The 25,409-nt window shown below is 30.3% G+C and overlaps 1 protein-coding gene across 1 annotated transcript in view; it reads right to left on the bottom strand.

The window, feature by feature from the left end:
- Window positions 1–25,409, bottom strand: part of LOC116772935 (cell adhesion molecule Dscam2-like) — a 98,723-nt gene that overhangs the window by 24,458 nt on the left and 48,856 nt on the right. The window lies entirely within an intron of this gene.

Below are 25,409 nucleotides of genomic sequence, written 5' to 3'. Positions count from 1 at the left end.
TAAAAGGTAGAAAAATATTGGCAGATAATTGACAGATATAGTTATATTTAACTAAATATAGTTTCCGATGAAGAAAAAATCCTGAGCAAAAACTGGACATTGTATTTTATGGATTAACAAATATTCAAACTGCCACATACAGTCGTACAGTGTTATAACTTTAATAGAATTATATTATATCGTCCGAATTTCCAAACAAAGCTGTGTGAATTAAGTAGTACATTCGATATTATTTCTGGTAAATATTCACATTAAAACGATACGTTCTTTCAAATTTGCATTCAGTGACATCTATAACAAATTAATTGTTCAACCAATTAATATTGAACAAAATCAAAAACAAAATGAAGCATCCAAAACATTTAAACCGCTATCGGGTAACCTATTTCAACAATTTGATTAATTTGCTCCGAAACGGGATGCAGTAAAAACAGTTATGTATTGAATCGATAGATAGCAACGAGTGTGAGTTTGATGTATGAAAATAAAAAAAACACGGTCCACCTCACAACCACCCCGTGGTGTTCACCTCCCCCAAGATGGATGCCGGTCGCAAATATACTGTGAACTATTCCAATTTTCAAAGTTTATTGAGAGCCGCAGGGACGAAATGGACTCGAAAGAATTGATCCCCATGTTACGTTTTCATTACAGATGCATCCGTCCGAGGAACGTGAATTTAGAATGTCTAATATTTGCTTAGCGTTTTTCGTTCTAAATGTATGACTAAAGAGTGCTGTTTATTGTATAATAAAGTTCTTATCTTCTTTTCCCTTTATTACTTGCAATGACAGATCGACGAAACTCATAGAAAAGTATTGATTTGTTTTGTATTGAATTCAATTTAAACCCAAGCCTAATTTAACCGCATTTGTGCTTCCTTTAACCGCATACTCAATGTTTATTTTAACCAACTTTTATAAAGTTCCACCTATAATAGAAGTTATGCAATATTTTTATGTCAAGTTGTATATTATAACGACGCCATATATCTCTCAATTTTATGAGAAATGATTGCTAGCATTGTATCTACATAAAATATTTGCGGGCAATAACAGGCTTGTAATAAGAATTTTTTTCGTTACAATTTGCGACGAACCGTGGCCTTATTTTTCTCTCTGAGTGAGTACGGAATTTATGAGGGACCCCAAAGCAATAAAATACCTTGCGAGAAAATGAAGGGGCAAATCGCAATGTATTTGTTCCTTGGCGGCTAGAAAGACCCATTGCAAACATTCGCGCGTTGTAATATTATTTCTCTCTAACAATGACCGGATGTATCCTTTTGATTATACTTTCATTTTCTATGATGTGGCCTTTATTACGTGTTGATCTCTGATTTCGTTCGCAAATATACCAATATGAATAAACAAAAGATTATCGTCGCCTTTCCCTCGGATAATAATAAAAGATTTCCAGACTTATAAAACTTTTTTCAGAGAACAAAAGACAATGTGTAAGAAATATTTTATTGGTGTTTTTGATCTTATATTCAAAGTTTTAAAATTGATTATTTTCAAGAGATATATGACATTCGAGTACTGATAGTTACTTATGAGGAAACATGTTATATTCATCTAACTAATTTTGTCATGTTTACGGGCCATGACATATTTGTTTTACCGTAAAAAAAATAGTACCATTGCCCTCATAATGTAATATATATAATCATAGAAAATAATCCGAATTAATTAATATAAAATAAAAAATAGATAAATAAATTTATTTGTAATCAGAATTACTTATGGATATTCAATAAGTTTCCGAACTTAGTTACTTTTGTATACATTTCTTCCTTATTGATATGGGACCAAATTTAACATATACCCCTTAAAAAATATGAATTACATAAAGGTTTATTATAATTAGCAAGTAGAATATAAATCACCTCTTGTTTCTTGCTTCTAGGTTTAGTTTTTTTCTACCAAATTTGCATGAGACCAATTTTGATATACTTTTTAATGAAAATTATGTAACCTGACACGTCTAGGAAAAGTTTTGCGTGATACTAAAAATATATACGCAAACGAATTTTCAACCCTTAGTTATTTCGTCTTCAGAAACAGCAAACATTAATAAAAGTGTTCGTAGAATATCATTTCAGATCATACATAACATTATCTCGAATTATCTTTATTATAATTCAACGAAATAATGTACACAGATTAAAAATGTTTGTTTTTATTTAATCATCTCTTTACGAGTATCCGCTTTAATCAGAGTTTATTTATCTATGAAATTGGCTAGCATTTTATCGTGTGCGTTATGTTTACCTGTATAATGTGATATTAAATGTTAAAACGGTATTTTATATTACGGGATATTTATTTTTTATTTCTACAAATCAAATTATTTATACTATATATTAAGAATAATATAATTTACAGATTATTTCTTTTCGACCAACCAAAAGGTTGAATAATAGTCAAGAATCATTGATATCAAATGAAAAAGAGAAAAATATATTGATTCATGAGTATATATATATATATTGTAACAAAAAAGTTATATGTATATCTTTAATTTAATCTTGAATAAACTCACCAATACTTTCTTCATCTCGTTTCATCAATCTCTTCACATCATCGCAAGTGTATTTTGAGCCATCCACCACAGAACAGCTATACCTACGCAATACACAGATTTAAACACGATCCTGAATAATCAAATGGATTTCAAGCACTTTGATAAGCATACCATGATTCAGTGAAATTAATTTTCATTATAATTTATTATATAGCAAATATTTTCCAATGATTGTTGGTATTGCTTGTTTTATTGAAATCACATATTCTATTTGTAAATTTTAATTTAAATCACATATTTAATTATTAATGACAATGATTTTCATGTAAACATACATATCTATATAAAACTCAAAATGTTTGTATGTCCATCATTTAATTTATTTTTTCTTAATGTAACATCAACGAAATTAAATATAGTTAATTTTGTTGGATTGAATGTGCTAGTTTCAGACTGTTACAATGAACAGAAAAATTGCTTCAAAGTTACAGACAGCATTCATCGATAACGGCTGTAAAACATTGCGTTACGACAAATAGGAGCCGAGAATCAATGAAAAATGTCACTGGAACTTCTAAGATTAGTTCTTGTAAGAAATTCTATTGTGTCTAAACGGTACCACTCTTACTTAATATTTATACAAACATAGATTTTACAAGTACTTTCTACTTCATTGCTAACAAAGTCGCATTTAGATGCTAGTTAAAATTTTGTACCGGATATAAAATAAAGCCTTCATATTTTGTGATGCATAATAATGCCGTTTGCATCCCTGATTTATATTGATATCGTGGATTAAATACAGCACCAGATATAATGGTGTCCTATAATTAAATAACAAACGTTATGTACACGCGATTAATTAATAAGTATTAAGACTTTTTTTGGTCCCCTAAAATTAATCAAACTGGATATTTCCAAAGTCACAAAACAGGTTTTATTAAATTATAAAGCAGATTTCATCTCACGTTGATTATTTTCCCTATCCTCAGTCGTTACACGCCGAAACCAAATACGTACTCGAATAATTTGCCTCGTATCCACTCTTTTATCACAGGGCTTTGTAAGGCAAAGGGGTATCAATTTAATTTTAATTATAGGCGGTGAGCCTGTTGAATCTCTGCTTCCATCTAACCACAGTTAAGTTATTTAATTTACAAGATTTAATAATGTTGTTTTCAAAGCTTCATGATTTGAATGTATGATAAATTTTAGATCTTTGTTATATTTTTTACTTTATGTATATATTGAACATAAGTTTTAAGATAATTGTTGTTAAATAACACTGCTTTACTGTGTTGTAGAAAGAAAACATCGGGTGCCTCAGTGTGGGTAGAACGTTCAAAATATTGAGGTATGTATAACATAAATAAACAAGTGAACTTTTAAAGGCTCACGTTGAGAAAACAAACATACCGTTCGTAATTACAACCTAATTTAAAATTCAATAGCTCCCTTTAAGTTGCTAAGTACTTAATATTTGAATTTCAAAACTCAGCCTCGAAAATAAGCTCTCATTTCTAAATGTTTAAGTTATTTAGATGTAGAATACCATATTTTGTTTGTTTTAAAAATATTGTTTATATAAATTAAAAGAATAAATAAATATATAATATTGCCTCGTGTAAATATTATTTATAATAGAATAAAAATTATTTATATAAAATAAAGTAAAATGAAATGTTTTGTGACCATGATAGTAACGTAAAGTTTAAAAGCTCATGAACTTTAAACCTCGTTTCGTATTCAGATAACGCTTACAGCAGACGTGAAATTAGACTAAGAAATGGGTCAAAGTCGTAGGTCGTTGCCCTCCGTCGTCTGAAGTAATTATGTTACGTCGCGACGTCATTGTACGCCGACTTGATAGTAATGAATGGACGCTATCAACATAAACGTCACACGTATAACGTATTTATTATAACCAGTTTTAAATGTACACTTTATAGTTTTAAAAATATAAAAAAATATATATATATTTTTTATTTAACATTATTGTTTGTTGTATTAATTTGAGTATTAGTTACGTTAAAATAAATGAATGTTACGTTGATAATGGTGTTAGGAAATGCTTTATAATGGGATTTTGTTTTATTTTTAACTATACAAAAGCAGAGTATTATCAGTTATGATATTTTTATAATGGAAAAAAGTTAGTTTTGAGATAGTTTACTTACTTCTGATTGGATTGATTAAGTTTGTGTAGTAGTAAACTGTCAGGGTCGTTTCCTTGAATTTCATTCGTTTCTTCAAAGTCTGCAAAAATATAAATAAATATTACATTAATATACTAGAATATATTCAATTGCCAGCGTTATTGGATAGGAAAATTATCTAATTTCTATTGCTGTCATGTGTTCACTCCATTCAAAGTCCTTTCCAGTCGAACTCTTGCGTACTCAGCCTCAATCTATACGTTGTAATCAATTGCCGGTCCGAAACCATTCTCGTCCATTTATATTTTCGGGCGTGCGCAATAAAATCGATACTGTGAACTTTCAAGAGTGCAGTGACCCATTCACAAAAAGAGGCCACACGTACTATTTGCTGTAAAATTTTAATAGCTACTTAAACGTGTGAAGCATTTTTTTATACAAACTTCAATTCTAACCCCATTCAATACGCATCTCAATATTAGATAAATCCTTACAAACGCAAAACTCACTAAGCGAGACACTTAAAAAGATAAAAAAACCGTTTCGAATGTGCATATTTCCGTAGAAACCTGCCGCCCACGCGGGCTTAGACAAAGGCCTGTAAAATTACAGTCTTGCTTTTAAATGCGAGAATGAATCGTAATATCTAGTTCCCTCAAAGCTTTGCGAGCCGTTGTGGAATGCGACGATGATTCTGTCCCTGTACACAGATGGGTTTGCTGTTTCTACTTTGGATTTGTGATACCGCTAGTTTTAAAAAAAGTTGATTGGGAATCAACTTTTTGTCGAACTTGTGTATTTGACACCCGCTATTAGCAAGCTGGTTTCACGAAAAAGTTTAGATTGGAGTCAAGTTACGATAATAGTTTTGTTGCGGAAAATTCTCGAAAGTTTGCATCTTATACTGTTATGAACTTAAAAGGAAAATGAAAAATAACTTCTATTCAAAGTTCTTATGGCGCAAGTGAAAAGTTGTAGGTGAAACTTGGACGGTCCTCTATCACAGGAGTTACTATTTGAATTCCCTTTTCTATGGAAGTTCGTTTTTCTAAGATATTAAAGATAATGACACAATAAAAGATATTTAATAATAAAAACCCGTCTATATGAACTCTAATGGAACAAAAAATACATCAAGTGGAACAATATTATTCTTAAATAAACGCGTCAGTTGGAGTTGTCTAAGTCGTATAAAAGGTGCGATTTTAAAAATGCACAGCTCCCTTTGAATGTTGACTTTTTCTCATTTAGTCGTATGGTGCCGCAAGATAAAACTAGCAGAGTTAGAACCATCTTCAAATATGAGCACTGAGAGCAATCTCTTCCTTTGAAACATTGGAAAACTCATAAACATGTGGAATAGAAACAGTGCCGTTTTTCTCACACGTGGAAAAAATTGCTGTGGGCCCAAAGGAAAGGTATCTTTGTTTTTATTTCAGATTATGAAACTTTGAGTTTTTGACGTATCAGTAATTGTCATACATTGAACAATCAAATGTATATTACTGCTGTGGTTTCCATTACCTGTTCCTGTAGTTTACTGGTAATTCGTTAAATAAGTATATTGTTGTGTACGTAGCGTGTGATTTCATAATGTTATATAGTATTAATGACGTTAAAATTTGCTCACAAAAATCCAATCTGTCAAAGATTCTCAGGGACATTACGAGTTTGGCATTGTACTTGAAGCTTGCAAACAAGATATTTTATGGTCCCACATTAGAGCAATGAAATGAATTACGTCCATAGCATGTCGTATTGCGTCCCAACTAAATTGCTGCCTCATTTTTTATGTCGCTATTATATAAGGTTTGGACGTTGATGTAGAAGACCATTTCGCTTGCTTTGCTCGTTAAATTTGAGCTCCTTGGAGGAATTTACATGAGAAAGATATGACTTGCGAAAGTTTGTTTGTCATGAGATGAAACATAAAGTGGATTGATATATACAGTGTATGTAAAAATTATAAAATATTTATGTTTTTTTTTTTTTTTCAATAAAACGAAAATAATTTTTGTATAATATATATTAAAAAATTATATAGCAAAAATCTACATAAAATAGCGACGAGCACACAGCACTCTAAAACCATAAGCGAAAATCAATATATTAGAGAAAAGATTGTCTGTTTATAATTAAATTGCTCAAAAAAATTATTTATAATATTGACGGACACTTGCATTTACTTAAAACAAAATGTATCAGTTCAAATTGGACAAAAGTATAAAAAAAGTTATTGGTAATCTTAAATATCAAATATTATTTTTAATAATAAAAGCACCCGAATCTCTCAAAATTGTATATTAAACAAACGTGCTTCTAATACAGTTGTAAACATTTTTAACCTCATGAAAAATACAAATTGATGAATTAATTGGCAAATATACATAATACAGATTTGATGGGGTTACTAACGACTGGAATATACAAACAGCTACAGCTATATTTATTGGAACATCTGTGTTAAATGCATTCGATATCCTTTGAGTATGACGGTCTAGTCCATTAATGACCAGGGATACGTCATGACAGACGGCTAAGCATTCAATCTGCCGCTACTGGAGGTAACCAGCCGGTCACGATTCGCCGTCGACTACCCGAGCATGACTCACCGCAGATACTAAGTTAGCTATAACCGGCAAAATGACCGCTACCGACAACATAATAAGATCTATTCGATAGCAACGCGTATCTGATAGTATATTCTGAAGCCGTTCTCACTTTCAGAACGGATGATGAATAGTATTTTACGACTATTATTATCCTTGAAGTCCTCACTGATAATTTTACAATCATAAATTTCAGTAACTTATTGATAATTTGAGAAAGTGCGAAAATTCTTTTAAATATTTGTGGATTATAAAACTAAGAATATGTAGCAGAAGAGTTAAAGTGAAATATAATAATAATTATAGAAGAAGGTGAAACAACTTATCGATCCCAAAGACAGACACTAGTCAGCTATGAACACTTGCAAATAATGTTAGCACAAGTTTTCATAGTCACATTATATGAACACCCGTATAAATTGTTTCCAATTTATCATGCGTGAGGATGTTTGAGTAAAAAACTGGAAACGCGCCGTATGCAGTGTGACTACACATGAAAACAGTAGGTACTAAACCAATACAACTGAACATTACTGAATTTCTAAGTATCTGGTCGCCTTAGGGACTATATAATTGTGAAAACCAACTATGTAATTGGATTGAAAAGGAAGGCGAGGCTAGGGCTTCTAGAACTCTCATTCATCGCACGAAATCCAGCTGTAATAGATATTGAATTATGTGAATAGTAAAGCTGCTGTCGTCAGGCCCAAAACAAGCTACAGCTGGGTTTTACCATTTATGAAATATTAAGATTTAACGTTTAAATTTTCAATGTATTCAATTATCTTATTACTTCAACAGTTAATTTTTTTTTAACATTTACGAACTAACACATATCTGTAAATAATTTAACATTTATTTTTTTATTTATATATGAAATTACCTTTATTTGAAGTTTGTAAGAAAGTAGTGTATTAAACTTACTTAAATATTGATTCCCTTCCGCTATTTCATCGTTGACTTCAACGGGCAAAGTTATTCTGAAAGAAAACAATGTTTATGTCTCATTAATATAGTATCAAAGGAAAATTAATATACAAAAAATGTAATTTAAATAAAAGATATTTCTTTACCGAGCATTAAATTTTTCTTTGAAATTTATTGTCTTTTCATAGCAAACGCAAAGTGACTGACTTTTCTTTGAGGTTTGCCATATTGGTATCCTTTTTTGCAGCGAACCTGAAACATATTTCTTTGGAGTAACTTATGTTTATTATAAAAGGACAAACATTGTCATATCATGACCTTCAATGTGAGAATATTTTATATATGAATATATATATATATACTATACTATACTTACTTATATATACTATACTATACTATACTTGCTTTTTATTTTAGAATTTTTGGTTTTCGTTAATCATAATAAGATAAAAAAATATAAATATTTATTTAATAAATGTATCAAACAACGCCTCAATAAAACAATATTATAACTGAATATGAAAAATATATACATATATATAACTGTTATATTGAACTATATCAAAAAATATTGCCCAATAAATGTAAGCATGCAAGGATAATTGAATTAGTTTATATTCAATTAAAATCTTCCACGTAATGTGATGTAAAATTGATTGGCAAAATTGTAATGACTTTAACACATCCATGTAACGTCAAACACAAATTTAAGGAACTTGTACACCCTCGTCATTCCTGACGGATAATATTGTGACGTTTTACGTTCGTCTGATTTTACCTTATTTTATTGACATCGTATTGATTAATCGAAGCTTAATCGAATGCTTATGTACGAAAACGTAACGTAACGTAACGTAACGTAACGTAATTAATGTATTTGACTAATAGCTAGTTTACAGAGAAAAATTACACTGAATGGCGTTGGTTGGAAATAAGTCGTAGGATGACGAGTCCCTTAATCGTTGATAATAAAAACCAATAATTATAAAAAGGAATTTAGTTTTCACGCAACGGAATCCGATTCAAACCGCTTTTATTTTGCTCTCGTTTCGATTTCAATTAAATTTCGCGCAAATTGAATCGAAGCGGATCGGAACGTTCCCGCCGAGTGTTTGACAAATAGTCTGTACCAATTTATTCCCTCATATAATGAGTTACGTTCCCCAACGAATGCTGGAATAAAACGCCCTTTAATTTTCACGTTACTGTGTAATTTTGCCATCGAGTACCGCCATAACGCGATCGTGATAATCACTTTAACGGAGTCGCTTTTCAAATTATCACCTTGTCAATGTTCCCATCTTGAACGCTGTTAAATTATAGGCACATTACTTTAGGTTCAATATTGTTTTATGTATTTAAAATTTTTATGCCTTTCTTTTGTTTCATAAAATAAACTCTATATAAATGATTGTTGTATTATTTAAAATATATTGTACGTAAGGTTTCTTACATTTAAAAAACTTACCATCGTTTCCATTGTAGCTTGATTCTTGCGTCTGAAGCTGACACCTGCAACAACAGTATCCTATTATGTTGGGCAAAATTCTATTAATAGCAACATTTGCACAAAGTGAAGTGAAATGTAATAATATTATATACCTTTGACGCTCCAGTAACTTATAACATGATAATTTTATAATGTTATATAATATCTACTGTAATATTTTTTGTAAACTTAATTTAAAATACAATTAAAATCCGAGTATCTGTTAATATTGAAATAGGTATACCAAAAAAATATATTTTTTTTACAACTATTCTGGTATACCTACACTTTGTCTGTCCTTATTTTTCCAGCTAATCTTTGAAGTGCTAGAGCGAATTAGACGGCACTTTTACCGACAGGTAGCTGATGTGATGAAAGTAATTAAGGACTTTTTTATTTTTTTATCAATAATTTATTCAAATATAAATTATAAACGCGGACGAAGTCGCCACCACAGGTAATATAAAATTATAATAATATTGTCCAGTGAAAATGCATGCAAGTTATATCTTTGATACAAAAGCGAATTATAAAAATAAAGAGTGAATAAAAATATTGTCATGTTATTCCCATTTTAACCGGATTGCAGAACGTGAAAGGAGGCTGACATATTTTGGTTCGCGAGTAGGCAACAATCTACTTCAGCAGTGAGGTCGTTTTCAAAGTTGTTGTTGTGAAATTCTCTCCAATTTAGATCTACACAAGCATTTTCATACCATTGTTATTTAAAAAAAGAAACATGAGATGCTTACGAGAGTATGAATTCGTAGTTTACAAATGTATAAATATCAACTGTATACCGTGTCTTTTGTCTGAATGGAATCAATTGGAAACAGATCTATATAATAACTACACAAAATAAATTTACACTAAAGTAATATTCAATTACTATTACTGTTCATATATATTTATTTCTTGTTGGTTACAGAAACTTTGAAATTGAAAAGTTCAATACATATTTAATATCATAAGTTTTCCCTTGCACCCTCTATGATGTAGTGCACTTACTATCGACGCTAGGACTAGATAATTTTTTTAATGTGAAATAGTTTATGATTTACGCTTATAATGTTCGAGGAGCGAGAGAACGGGTAAAGAATAATTGACCTCGCATTAATATATGCAAATTATAAGGTTATTTTATTTATTTACATTTAAAGTAACAATTTAATCAAGCCCTTATTTGACTTCCATCTAATAGATAAATAAGCGATCGTTGGTACTACAAATACTTGTTCCAGCCAAAGACGCTAAGTATAAACAATATTTTGTCATTGTTTTATATAAATAAAACGATTTTGTTTAATACGTCCTATTTTCTGGGATCAACATTATTCAAGCACAATGATTTATTTTATTCACATTTTATTTGAAGCGGTATCAAATTTATATGTAGTATAGATAACAATAAAGCGGCAAATAACTTTGCTTTGGCCTATGGTCTAACTTAACTGATACCAGGATACACTCGGGTCCCTGATGTTGAGGACCATATCCCGTTCTTATTGAACATTCTGCTGACCACTCGCTCGGACTGCTACCGGATGTCTGTTGATGCACTCCTTGGATCATCTGACTACTGCCTGGTGCACTCCAAGACACAATTATTACAAACAACTACAGCCCGCCCACCGGAGAGATGGCACTACAAGCCAGTACACTGGGATTTATTGCGAGAATTTTACGACTCCGCCCGTTGCGGATACTATTCTGCAGGGAATAGACTTTTTATTCCCAGCTTTGTTATTTGCACCAGCGGCTAGTCGCAACCCTAGTTCTGTAAGCCCTATATAAGAGTGATCCGCTATATACAGCTAAAATATCGAGCTTGTGCTGCAGCATTTTAGCTGCGAGGGATCCAGAGACCTCAGAATTGAAAAAGGTTTTAATGCTACCTCCAGGTCGTGCACGAAGGAGATTAGCAGAGTAGAAAAGAAGCACGTACGAAGAATTGGTGAGAAAGTACTTAATGTTCTCTTGGGAATTTGTTCCTTTTGGTCTCTCACTAAAGCTCTACAGGACCATTTCTGTACGCTATCTTTACCATGCATGCACAAACCTAATGGGTCCCTTGCCCTAATTCGCAAAAACAGATGTTTGACCTTTAGTGCCCTCTTTTTACGTCAAATACGACCCTTATCGATGACGGAGAAGCACCGCCTACTATATCACGGTGCAAGAAGAGTATTTGCAATGTACGATTTACGCAGAGCGCTGTACGTGCCTGTACGTATACCTGTCATCCGTCAACGTCTAGAAGTTCCGCGGTCCAGATGATATCCCAACTATTGTGCTAGAGACGTGTGCTCCTGAATTGACTTCGGTTCTGACGCGCCTGATCTCGCTCTCTTATGCCACTCGTAACGTTCCGTCGTCGTGGAAAGTGGCCAATATCCACCCTACCTCAAGACGGGTAATCCGTCCAATTACAGGCCCATTGCGATTACTTCCTTGCTCTCACAGTTGATTAGCAAATCGTCAATATTCAACTTTTGGAACGTCTAGAAAATATCAGCTTATTGATTCTCAGTTTGTTTTTTGCCACAGGTGAAGCGCTGGGGATCTTCTAGTATAGTTGCGTATCTATGGACTGATCATACGTGTCTGTTCTGTCATGGGTAGAACATACAGATTGTTTATGAAAGAGCATTGTCTCAAATAGAAACCTCCCTAAAGCATGCATAATTAAGTATTACATTATACCAGTTGCATTGTATTTGATATATCACAACTGATTCCAATTATAAAAAATAAATATGAAATTTTATTTAAAATAAATTACGTTGTGTAATAATGAAATAAAAAAAAAATATTGTGAAGTACTTACAAAGGTTAGCGAAAATATCATCACAGATATAATTAACAAACAATCCAAAAGCTGATTTATTTAAAAACTACTTTTTATCCTTTCTCCTGTTTTATAACTTATTGAATATCCGTACAAAGAGGTTTTATTAATTATAATTAATTATAGATTAATATAGAAAATGTTGTAATAAGTTTACTTTTGCTTTTTTTATTTCATCAATTGATTGTTTAATTAAAAAAAAACAATAATTTTAGCAATATAATTATTTTAACGAGTAGTTTTTAAGCACAACTCGATACTGGCTACACGAGGGGTTTACGAGAGATGTTCCTAATGAATATTGACGTCACCACTCATTTTAATGGAACAATGGAACCTGGATATTCATATAACAAGGTTTTAATATTAAGGTGGTAGTTTGAGAACACTCGACGCACAATAGATTGTCACTAGCAGACAATGCTCCCTGAGTTTCCGAAGTCAACGCCGTAAAAACACATTGTTGTCCTGAGTACTATCAAATGCATACCCTTACCTCTTAATACTGTAAAGACATGACTCTTATTTTTGATGTCCTGCATTTACTTTTTATGCTTGATTTTTTTTGCACTCGATAGATTTATATATATTTAGAAAAATAATTAGTATTCAATACATTTATTTATAACAACTTAATACTAATAACTCTATTCGATAGCAGTTATGAGTGAATCCAGAGACGAGTAGCAAATTAAAAACTGGGCTTTAATTCTAACATTATTTTCTTTCACTCTAGTAAAATTATGACGGCACATATTCTTTTATATAGTATAGTATATTTCAGCAAAAAGATACTCATGGTTTTTATAAAATTTTACAACATTACATAATTCAAATGTAATTATTTAAAAACTATACAGAATAATATAAGCCGAACAAAATTCTTATTATTCTATTCTTATATTATTTCCCCCGGAGCAATAATCCATCAATTGTTTTCGATTATTATATATGACGAGAATTGTGGGACTAACCACAGGAGTCAGCCTCGGGCGATGTAGTTGATCTATGAGGCGTATTGGAGCTGTGGCAAATAACAACGTAATTGTGCTACGGTCACTAGATGAAAATTATTATGAAATGGGAATTAGTACTATACTTAATGCGAAATACAGATAAACTTTATTTCTATAAAATGGTTTGAATGTAGGAATTCTTTTTCATTTGTTTGTAAAACTAAGTTTTCTGTATTGCTTATAAAGGTTTTTATAAAGATGAAAAACGTTTTGTTTAAAAAAAAACTTCAATGTATACAAATGTTATAAGCACTATAGGAAGCTTGAAAATTGCTTCTAAAGCATTAAATTTAAATGTAAAGAATAGTCTCTTGGGATAATTTAAATATTTTTTTACCAAATATTCTTAACATACATTTAGAAGCTTGCTGATAAATTGTAATATTTACGTAGTTTCTTTCAAATTCCAGGCAACGATAATAATGTGAAAGTTTTTTTTATTCAGAACACGTAACTTAGTTATATTTCTCTTGCCAAAAATAATATTCGACAATTAATTTACCTTTGAATTGAAAGTTTTTATGAGTCACACAAAAAGTAATTAGCGCAAGTTAACGAAGCATACAAAATTATTAAACGAGAACAACCTTCAAAATTTTAATACATTTATTCATTGTATAAATCTAGTGAATATTTGTATTGCTTTATTAAATAACTTCGAAGAGGAGGTTTCCCAATTCGACTTAATTATTATTTTTTTATATAAAACCACTATTTTTTTTTTAATTCACTCAGTCTTCGATTTCCCATCGTGCTAAAGAAATGACTCAGTAATTTTAATGTCACGTTAATTTCATGTCAGAAAATGTTACGTTTATTTTTCAGTTTCAATACTATTTGGCTACTAAGGAATCGAAACCATATTCTTTTTGAGAATATATTTAGCCGATATTGTTATTCGGGTCTATATTTCTATATTTCCTTGTCAAGCTGTAACTTAACAACGGCTTTTTTTTATAATATCATAAAATTAATTTACGTTAAAAAATTAAGAAAATCACGCGCACATTTTAAAACTTTATGATCACGTTTGTTATAAATTTATGAATTTAATCGGTTTAAAGCGTTTGAAAAACTGTGGGTTGTTTGTCAGTTGTGGATCAGTATATTAAGGTAGAATGATTCCAAGCTAAAGTTACGTATTAATAAAACTAAGTTTTAGTGAGATCAAATTATGTATATTGATTATTATATTATGGGTATCTCGGTTAATTAATTTTATCGGTCAAAATTAAGAACTTCCTTTTAGAAACCCTGGGTCAACATTAAAAACGTATTTCGACCTTTATTAAGGTCTCTGATCGGGATGTTTTTGACAAAAAAGGACTTTTGGGTTTTTTGTTGGGTCTGAATGGTTTATTTGTATTATTAATATACGTTTTTAATTGGAATGGAGACAAAAAATTCTTGTTTGTAATTATAATATAAAGCCTCTGTCACTTTATAGTCATTGTTTTTGTTGATGGATTTTTTTTTTATGTTTGTTGATAAAAACATAATTTTATATAAAATGTGTTGAAAGTTTCTAATCCCCTCACAAAATAAAATTATTTAGTTGTCAATACAAATGCTCGTATAAATTATTTTCTCATAAAATATTAAAAAAAAACTATTTCGAAAACAAATAATAAATATCGTGATAGTTAAGACTATGTTAAAAGCGATTAAACTTTAAAAATATATTTACATTTATATATCAAATGCTTTAAAAAACTTCGCAGCATTTTTTCTATGTGTTTTCTTTTGAATTTTCCGTTCATTCAAGTTTTCTCACAATACCAAAATGAAATCCTAACGCTTAACTCCAAACTACAATGTACTCAGATAGTACGTATAAAATACTAAGATGGAGATTAGAATTGGAAAAGTTGAAGTTAAAGTAAGCAAAAATTTGTTCAAAACAAGTTATAAAGCAAGCAAACCGTTCTGAGTTTTGTCATCAATTCAATAATATATAGAACTCAATTGGTTAATGTGTTTTCCGTTAGACTGTTAACTGTTATCGAAAAACGAAAAATATAATCTGTGAGATGTTAAAAAATATATATTTTTTGAAATTATTATAGTCTGTTCTCTGATAGCTATGGCGAACCTCACAAAAAAAAAATCGAAAAATATAAATTTTTATTGAAAACGTAATTACATATACTAGGAGAATAACAAAAATGGTCGAATTCGTTTTAATTTTACTCGAACGTTTAAACTTTGGCATGAAAATATTTCGACACATTTGAAACTCTTTGTTTTCAACGGCTACAGAATTTCGAACCAGCGAAACCAGCAGCAGGGTAACTTGTGGTCAGTACATTTTTAAACTCTGGACACTGAAATGAAAATGAATAAGTAAATACGTTCTGAGATTTATATATAGCAAGAAATTCTTTGTATTTATTATTAACAACTATAAAAAACTTTCAAATCAATATTTGGGTGGGTTATTTATTTGAATGCCAGTAGTAAATTACACACATACCTTTAATAAACTATAACTCTCTCGAAAATATGTTATGGTAATCATTGTGGAAACTTTTTTGACTAAGATAAAATAATAACTTTCAAAGATTATTTAATTGAAACTAGTATTTTTCGGATAAACTACGCGTGATTTATTATTGTAAAAAACTACATACTCCCGACGTATCGGTTTCTTTTCAGCGACCGTGATCACGGGCAGACGAGATGAATGATGATGATGACATCAAAATAAATAAAAATAAATCACGCGTAGTTTATCCGAAAAATACTAGTTTCAATTAAATGAATAAAACTCGCGAAAATCTTAGATCTCACTATTTCAAAGATTATGTTAAGATTTTTTTATCATAATTTATATTGGCATATATTAAACTAAGTTTTTTATTTAAAAACGGGTCAAGGATGCACAAGCCGACCGCAAAGCGGTGGATTCAGTCATGCAAATGAAATTTGGTTCGACGATTGAAGAACACTCTCAGCGGCTTGCTAAACTAATAGCTATCTCACTACAAATATCCAGCTATACTCACTACTATTTCAGATAATGTTTTTGGATTATATTTATTTACGGAACACGTATTCACGGTTCCGTATACAAAAAAATAAAACCAAAACCATGTATAAATTATACCATAAAATCCATTATCACATTCACATTTCAACCGACAAAGATAAGATATTAATTTTTTTTAGATCCGTTAGCTAGTTTAACATAATGTTTGTATTACTTAGGAGTGCTCTTAAAGTACTTCGCATTCATGGTATGTTTGAACAAATAAAATGGTAGAATTAATATATCCGAGTTTTCATTTGAATCGAACTTTTAAAATGCTTTCAGAATTTCAAGCACGGGAATTGCTTCGACGTATGGTATCGATCCCCTCTGAACTGGCTACCTGTGATGCAATTAAAAAAAACGTTTGCATACTTTAATTGTAAAACGGAAATGATTTTAACGTAACAATTCATTTAAACCTTTTACGGCTCTTTTTGTCTGGTTGTTTTTTTAAAAAGAGCTTAAAGCAAACATAAAATATAAGTAGGCCAATTAGTATCAAAAAAAAAATTAATCAATGTTCTTTGAATGCTATCTGCACTATGGATATGACGCGTGATATCGATAAGATCAATATTGTTATGAGATAGAAATACTATCGTAGTATTTTAAATAACAGCTCTAATAATAAGAGCAACATGAAATTTCCTTTAAAATGTACATTTTGGATGGAATACTGTACACTTAGTTTTCTGTTGTACAATTTAAAAAATATATATATAAAAAATTAATTAAAATATATAAAAAAAAATTAAAAACATATAGAAAAAAAGCTATAATCATATATATAATCAATTTTAATTTATGACTTTCAAACGCAATAAGACCACAAGTGCTGAAGGACTCGCTGGAATAAATTTTCCAGTCCAGTCTTATTAAAGGAATAATTAAAACTAGTTTAAAATTTTTCATTTACTCGGCGATTGCGGATCCTTTTAGCACCATAATGATTTAATTAACGAGAGAATTCTCAGAAGCCTGTGGATGTTGTGCTGTGTTATTGCCGTCAGCCGACCATATAGCCGTGACTAAAACAGAACATCGGCTTCCGGTCGCTTATCTTGCTCTGGGAGAAAGAAAAACCTATAAAGCTTTAAAGCAACAATGAAAAATACGAACCGTTTTACGTCGGGTGGTACATAGGGGGGCGAGTCCGGCGCGCCTCGCAGGCCTGAACAATGCCTCTCCAGGACGAGAGCTGCTGCAAAAACAAAAAAAAGCATATAAACAAGCGTTCCAATTATTGACGTGGGCATGGGAACTTGAAGCTCGCTCCCATTTATATTCTTACCTTATGATCGAACCCCCTTTATTACTAGGCGGACAAACTATCGGCTAATGAGCTGAGTTTGAAATACGGAATATAATAGAGCTTCTATTAAATTAAAAATATAATTATTATTTAATGCAAGATATTTTTTTAATTAAATAAGACGATTCGTGTGGTATTTCTAAATCATGAGACACTCGTATACCCACAAAATTATCTTACTTATTTTGTGTATATGTTAAAATATAAAAGGGATATTTGATTCATTTATTAAAATATCAGAACGAACTTGTAAAAGAGTTTATTCAAATAAAAGAACTAAGAAAGGATGGCAGTTCATGTTAATATTAATAAAATGCAAGTTTAAATTCGTTTTATATTTTTATAGAATAAAATATTTCTTTGTACGCTATTTATTGAGAAAGTAGCAATTGTAAAATTTAGAGAAAAATTTTCTTTGTAACCATCTAACAATTTGCGATCATTAGTCGGCCGTTAAGTATATTCTCGTGAAGAAATCATTATAATTATTTCTTTCTTTCTTTTCGTTTCGGCAACAATCAAAATTATCACGACAAAGCTATTATAGGACCACGGTAAAAAAATTAATACAAAAAAAAATTATAAAAATTATTTAATGAAAAATTTCGATATTAATTTTGTCTGGAATGTTCATTTCGCTTTGAGAATTTTCAACGGAATTAGAACAAGTGTTCAAAAAGTTTTTAAACATGATATAAACGTCTGATTTTTAATCAATCACGAGTTCGTTGACCTGTGAGGAGCGTTTAGAAAACAAATTGTGTTACAAGAGTACCAAAGTAATGTGTTTCGCATGAGTGGGGACAAGGAGCGAAAAAACGAATGGGAAATCCATTGGAAATTGTGGGGGCGGGCGGCTGTGGGAGCTCCCTCCGGATACACGGTTTGCAGGAACGCGTTCTTTCCAGAGCATATATTGAACTAATATTTAGATATTTGAATATGTTTCGCATTTTATCTTATAAAATAATACAGAAGGTTCTTGTTATATTTTGTATTGAAATGTTCTTGTTTATAGAGATTTTTACGGTTTGAAAACATTTAGCTTTGAACAAAACAACTACAAAGAATTCGAACGTTATTTAATATTAGACATTAATAGGAACATAAATGTATTCTTTTGTTATACAACTGATGTTTGGCGAAAGAACTTTATACTAAAAATATTACAATTTAAGTACCTTAAATACAGTTTTCGATTTTCAATAGATAGTTCTGAGATTTGTAATGACCACATTAGCACTTATTCTAGAAAAAAAGTGTATATATATATATATATATATATACATCTGTATGTACATATATATAAAAACTATAACTATATTTATTAAAATTGTTCACGTACATTTATGGCAGCTTTATTGCTCTTAAATATTTTATTGCACAAGGGCTTTTATAACAGCAATTTATATTGGTAATATATATCATTTTTATACCGATATTTTCTCGTTTAACCACTATAGGCGAACAATTTTAACTTAAAGTTTATGTAAGAGTATCATATCAGGTCTTTAAGTCTTTTCTAGAGAGATAAAAACAAATATTAATTGAATGAAAATATGACTTTGAGTTATTTTTAAGATTAAGTCAACGTATACTAAAAAATTTTTTTTTGGCTATAATACATCATTTTTTTAGAGAGAATATTTCGAATGTAAAGACCTTAAGCTTTATGACAAATTGTGATTCACTTTGTTACTTTAATAAAACAAAAAATTGCAAGCGAATCTGAGGATAAAGATAGTATTCTAAGAAGATTGCACCAAATAAAGCAATTGCCTTCAAAATAGAAGAAAAGATACAATTTTTAATTAAGCCGAACGCTAAACAAAAAGGTAATCAAGATAGTACATATAAAAAAATCCAATAGCAACAGGATCCTTGTTAATGTGAAGCGAATGGTATGGCTTGATAAGGAAAAACTGGTAAATAAGGTATCATGAGAGCGGTCGGGATGGGATGTGTATTGTACGTATAAAAACGGAAGCCGCTTGAACCGGCAGCTTTGATAAAATGCCGCAAAGTTTATTCACAATTCCCTTATATACCCACAATTTCGCAGGTTCAATGAAAAGTTGAGATGGCTATTAAAAATACTAGCAAAGTATAATATTGCAATGAAATAAAACGATTTTATTCGCATTAATAACGCCGAGCTATCATAAAAGCATCGATCGTCATCACAATGCCATTTCAGAAAACTTTGACTTCCTGAAGTCAGTCAAAGCTTACAGTGTATAAAAAAATATAAAGAGCTATGGGAAAAAGGTATAAAAAATTCACAGAAACACGGAGGTCGGAGTTTTTCCTGTCACCGGGCACAAACAATGCCTCTATTGTAAACCCTCCTCCCGACCTCAGGGCCGGAAGAGAGGAAACGAGTATCTTTTGTTACCCGCCCCCTCACCCTCCTGGTTACCGTCCCCCCCTAACCCGCGGTCATCTGTTTACATCATATAGATGAAAAAGAACATTTGGTTCGTTACTTTCGCCAGTGATAAGAACGTCAGTCACACTCTCGAACTTGGCAACATGAAAGACGAGATAAAAATTTACTTTAGAAACTTCAGCACGCTTCAGACATTTAATTAGTTAAGCTTTTAATTGTAAAATAAATTTTGATATTACATTAAAAATTTATAGTTAGAAAAAATATTTACATTTTATTTTCAGCTTATAAAATTTTAATTATAAGATAAAGCATTAGTAAGACTACGGTTACATTATAAATTATAAGAGGCTACTGCTTTCAGCGACTTTCACGTCATACATGTAATGTCTAAATCGAACAATTTCGTTAAAATTTCTTATCGTATAAAGTTATAATAGATGGAATATAAGAGTTGCATTTGTATAAATCAAAAATGTTCCAGAGATTTTTCTTAACATCAATGCGAATAACAAGCTGACTATGTGACTAGGCTTATAAATATTGAGGTACCAGGATTCTTTCATCATTATCGGTAGACGTAAAGAACTGACATTAATAATGTATGGAGGTCGTATCTAGTTACAATTTCAAATGGATAAAGGCTTTATTCAAGACGGTTTAAGCGGTCGCGCTCGTTAGTGTTAGTATTTTAAAATCTTCAATAAAATATCTTAAAAAATTCTGAACCGAAAACAAATAGTAATACATTAATATAGATATATATAAAAGCTGTAATAAATATAAACATTGTATAGACAATGTCAAAGGGTTTTTCTAGTGGATGACGTGAAATAATTTCGGGCTCTCTACTTATATACCGCACTGGTTCAAATATGAAAAAATAAGCAAGCCAGTTATATTTTCTTTCTCCCGTCACTTGTATTGCTTATTCATGTTAAACGCTCAGGAGTCTGTACGTGAAATAATATTGTGAGGGTATATTATATGGAGGTAAGGTCTAAATTTGGAATAATATGAAAGGTATGCGTATATAATTTCAAAAAAAAAAAATGTCGCAAATTTTATGGTATCTTAATCTTTATCTGTACACACTTCTCTTAAACATATTCATAATTATTTGATTGTAAATTTATTCCTTTAATTTCAAACATTAATAAGATTAAGTCCAAAATCATTGTAATAAAGGCTTAATTCATTCATTTAATCATCGGACATAAATAGACTCATGCGAAGTCAGGTTGAGAAGCAGGTTCGCAATATCTCAAAGAGTTTCTTTTCAACGTCCTAATTCATTACAAGGTTCTTTTAGTCCATGCAGAAACAAAAAGTCTATAATCTTTTGTCGCTGCGTCGCTTTAAGATCTTTAAATAAACCTAGATCCTGTTTTCTCCAGACTCAAAAGTATGTTTTTCTTGTTGCTAAACGGATATTTTCGTGCAACATCTTTTATTGCATACACAAATTGGATTTCTCGGAGCAATATACATTTCTTGGAGTGAATTTCGTTTATTTTTGTTTGGTAAGCGGAATGTGTTGTAATCATTTTTTATAAGAATTCTCGGTCTTTGTCGTTGGGTAATTTATTTAATGATTTTTTCTTTTACCCAGTGAGCCTGAATGTGAAAAGGAGTTTAATATTTCCCATCCCTTGTTAGGTTTTTGTAATAAAAGAATTCTCATTTTATGTTCAAAACAATTTATGTACCAGATATTTTGTTAAAATATTTAATAATAAACCGCTTAAGTTTTATTGAAAGTTTTTTACAAAAAAATTTTGAAGAATAAATTTTTTCAGTTTTTGATTTGTATGTTTAAATCGTGTTATATTTTAAGAGTGAAAACAAAATTATGTTAGGTAAAATAAAACCACATGATACACCACCGAAATATTCTGTTGATACAGAGACAATTATACATATTAATAATTATACATACGTATATATATACATGTTGACTTATTCCATGAAATATTAAATATAAATAAAATTCAAGAAACATTGGATGAACATGAAAAATTACAGGAAACAAACTCACTTTTCATTGTTGCATCAGATACTGGAAACGCTGAAGTGTTGAGATAATTTAATAAATTCAATGTGTTAATATAAATATAAATCAAAACAAGTGGTTCCTACTATTATAACTTATTCATTTGAGAGATGTAACGAATTTTATCTAGTATAAAATTTTTTAAAATTAGTTATTTCATCAAGTTGAAAAAGATTTTATCGTGCCATTTCGTTAAATTTATTAGTAGAGTATATATATATATATATATATATATATATATATATATATATATATATATATATATATATATATATATATATATATATATATATGTATAAAATTGTTCTAAGAGGATATCAATAGAATCCGCAAGTTCTTTTATAAGTACTCACTAAAACGAGATTGTTATGTGTCCATTCCACTAAATTGTATAGGGATTTGGTCCAGAGATTAACCTGATTGGTTTGACCCGGACAAAATGTCCCAAGATATTAAAGGACAATTGTTTTAACGTGTTGTACTAGGGTTGTACATTTTTGATTACCCGAAGAGTAATGGAATAAAGAAGGTATTACTTAGCGGCTTGAGCAATAATGTTTCACTTATGTAATTACATTCTCTGCGGGAAAATGACGAAGGTTTATTTAATCTCATGTTATTTTTGCAATAATGGTAAGTACTATGACGAGATTTGCGTCCTTTTTTAATATTTTTTTAAAATGAAATTATGTTTTCTTTTTTATTGCGTTAATATTATTTATAATATTGGAGGCTGTCGTGATTCATTAATAATGTAGGTTTTATTGAGAATTTCCATGTCAAGTCAATGCTTAACACACCGATAATTAAACAAATTATAACATGCCCTGTCAATCATAACAATAATGTAAAATTTTATTCTACATAACACATAATAAGTAACTCCTCATTCGTTACTTATTTTGTATGTATACATATATCATTTAGTTGGGATAGTGCTTTTGTTTCGGTGCTAACAATGTGAAAATAATCCTCAAAAGATAACACCAGGTCATATTGACAGAAATTTTACAGAAATATTTTCAACAAATTAGGAAAAAGAACTTTAATTACGTTGCCTCTTTCTTAAAAATGATCCTTTGTTAATTTTGTAACAACAAGTAATGGCAATGAGTAATAAATATTAAACTTTTACTATCTTTTTAAAACTTACGCAGAGTCAAGTTTGATAATATATTCATATTTTTATTTCATTACTTGCAATAGTAACCAAAATAACCATATCAGTAAAACCTAATGGACGAATGGAGAGGCCAAATGAAATTTGTGATATGAAAAAAAAACCGGATCTTCCTTTTATGCTATTATTCAGGACCACGATCTGCTGCAATTACGGAACTACATGGTCTGAGCAAATATAAATGTGGCATGTTTGACAAGTGAGAAAGGTTTTTCGGACGAACATACTTCATATCTTTTGCGAATTCCTAGATATTTTTTGGGGGATCTTCTCTTTGGTTATCCGAAAAACTCGTTATTGTATGTAATTTTTTTGTATGGTAAAAAATTGATAGTAAATAAGTCCCAATATTCTTAGCACCATGAGCTACAGATTTTACATCAGCCCTTAAAGGTATTTTGACATCTCGTGAGTACATTCTACAACACAGATGGTTTTTGTCACCTCGTTTTATTCTTTACTTTACTTGATGGTTTACTTGACATAAGCGTATTTTCCAATTCACAAGTTATTGTAACGTAGACAACAAAAGATCGGATAGAAACTTTAGCAACACAAACATTCAAATCATAAAATAGAGTTATAAATAAAATATACAATAAACATTTCTAAAATTGCTAAGTCAATTTGACCCATCAATATTACACTGGTTTGTAAATCTCACGTTCTTTTGTTTTCATGTAAAATTATAATACAACAGATTGAGCAGTTGACGCCCAAAGCAAGAAGCAGTACAATGAAAAAATCTAAGCTAAAAATAATTTAAAATATGTGTATATCACTTTGATAGGATTCATGATGTTTAATGTCTGTTGTGGTCACTGTTCTAAAATAAGAGTGTACTGTTGTCCAAAAGTTTCGCTGCCTCCGTCACCGGAAACGGTAATGAGAAGTGAAACTGGCGAGACGAGGACAAATGGATATATAGCAGACTTGTTTAATGTTTTTTTTAAATAAATCATTCTTAAAATATTAAAATTTTTACGGTAATTTAAATTTAGTACTATTGCTTAAATAATATATAATTGTATATTGCTTCTTGGTACGGGTAATTATAACATATAATAACCATGTTACAGTAAATATTATTATCATCATGTTATAAATGTTCTCAACAAGTTAAACTGTACAAATAAGTGTAGTGAAGCATTTCTCTGAGGGATATTACATAAGTAATTAAGTCAACATTGAAATGCTGGCCACAGATGGTGTCTTGTGCAATAAATGCAACTGAAATATTTTTTTTTTTTTTATGAAACCTCCCAGCTTAGAAGAATAAATTATGGAAAATTATTATGGAATCTGCAAATTCTCCTTAACTACATGTTATATACATGAAACACTTTAATTTTAATTGTAAAATATTTTTGAGTCTGTTGAAAACACTTCGAAATACAATGGAAATGTGATAAATTTTAAAATTAAATTAAATTCCCAAAGAACGTTCACTTGAAATACAGAAGGTATAAAAAAAAATATAACAAAGAGTATCATTGTGACCCAATTCACCTGTGATGTAACCCACGTGTTCCACATGCGTTAAAAATGCTGCTATAATCAAAATATATTCCCGCCCTCCAATTATACGGTATATTCAAAATTTACTGTTCAAGCTTTATTTAAAATAATCTCGAAGGTGAGCATTATGAAATTTTACATTAATATTAATTTAATAAATTGAAAAAGGGTTGGGTTTTCGGGAAATTTCCAAAAATCTCTGTTGGCTAAATCGAGCTTAGCCCATTAGAAAATAAACGTGTCTGGCGACAAGGCGTCAAGTATGAAGTGAATTTATTATCTCCTGTAAGTATGCTAACGTAACCCGTAGTGATTGCTTGAATATTTAAGAAGGTTCTTCGCTGCTGCTGGAAAA

Source organism: Danaus plexippus (assembly GCF_018135715.1).
Source record: "Danaus plexippus chromosome 18 unlocalized genomic scaffold, MEX_DaPlex mxdp_20, whole genome shotgun sequence".
Classification (NCBI taxonomy): Eukaryota; Metazoa; Arthropoda; class Insecta; order Lepidoptera; family Nymphalidae; genus Danaus; species Danaus plexippus.
This window is presented reverse-complemented; position numbering and strand designations above follow the sequence as displayed.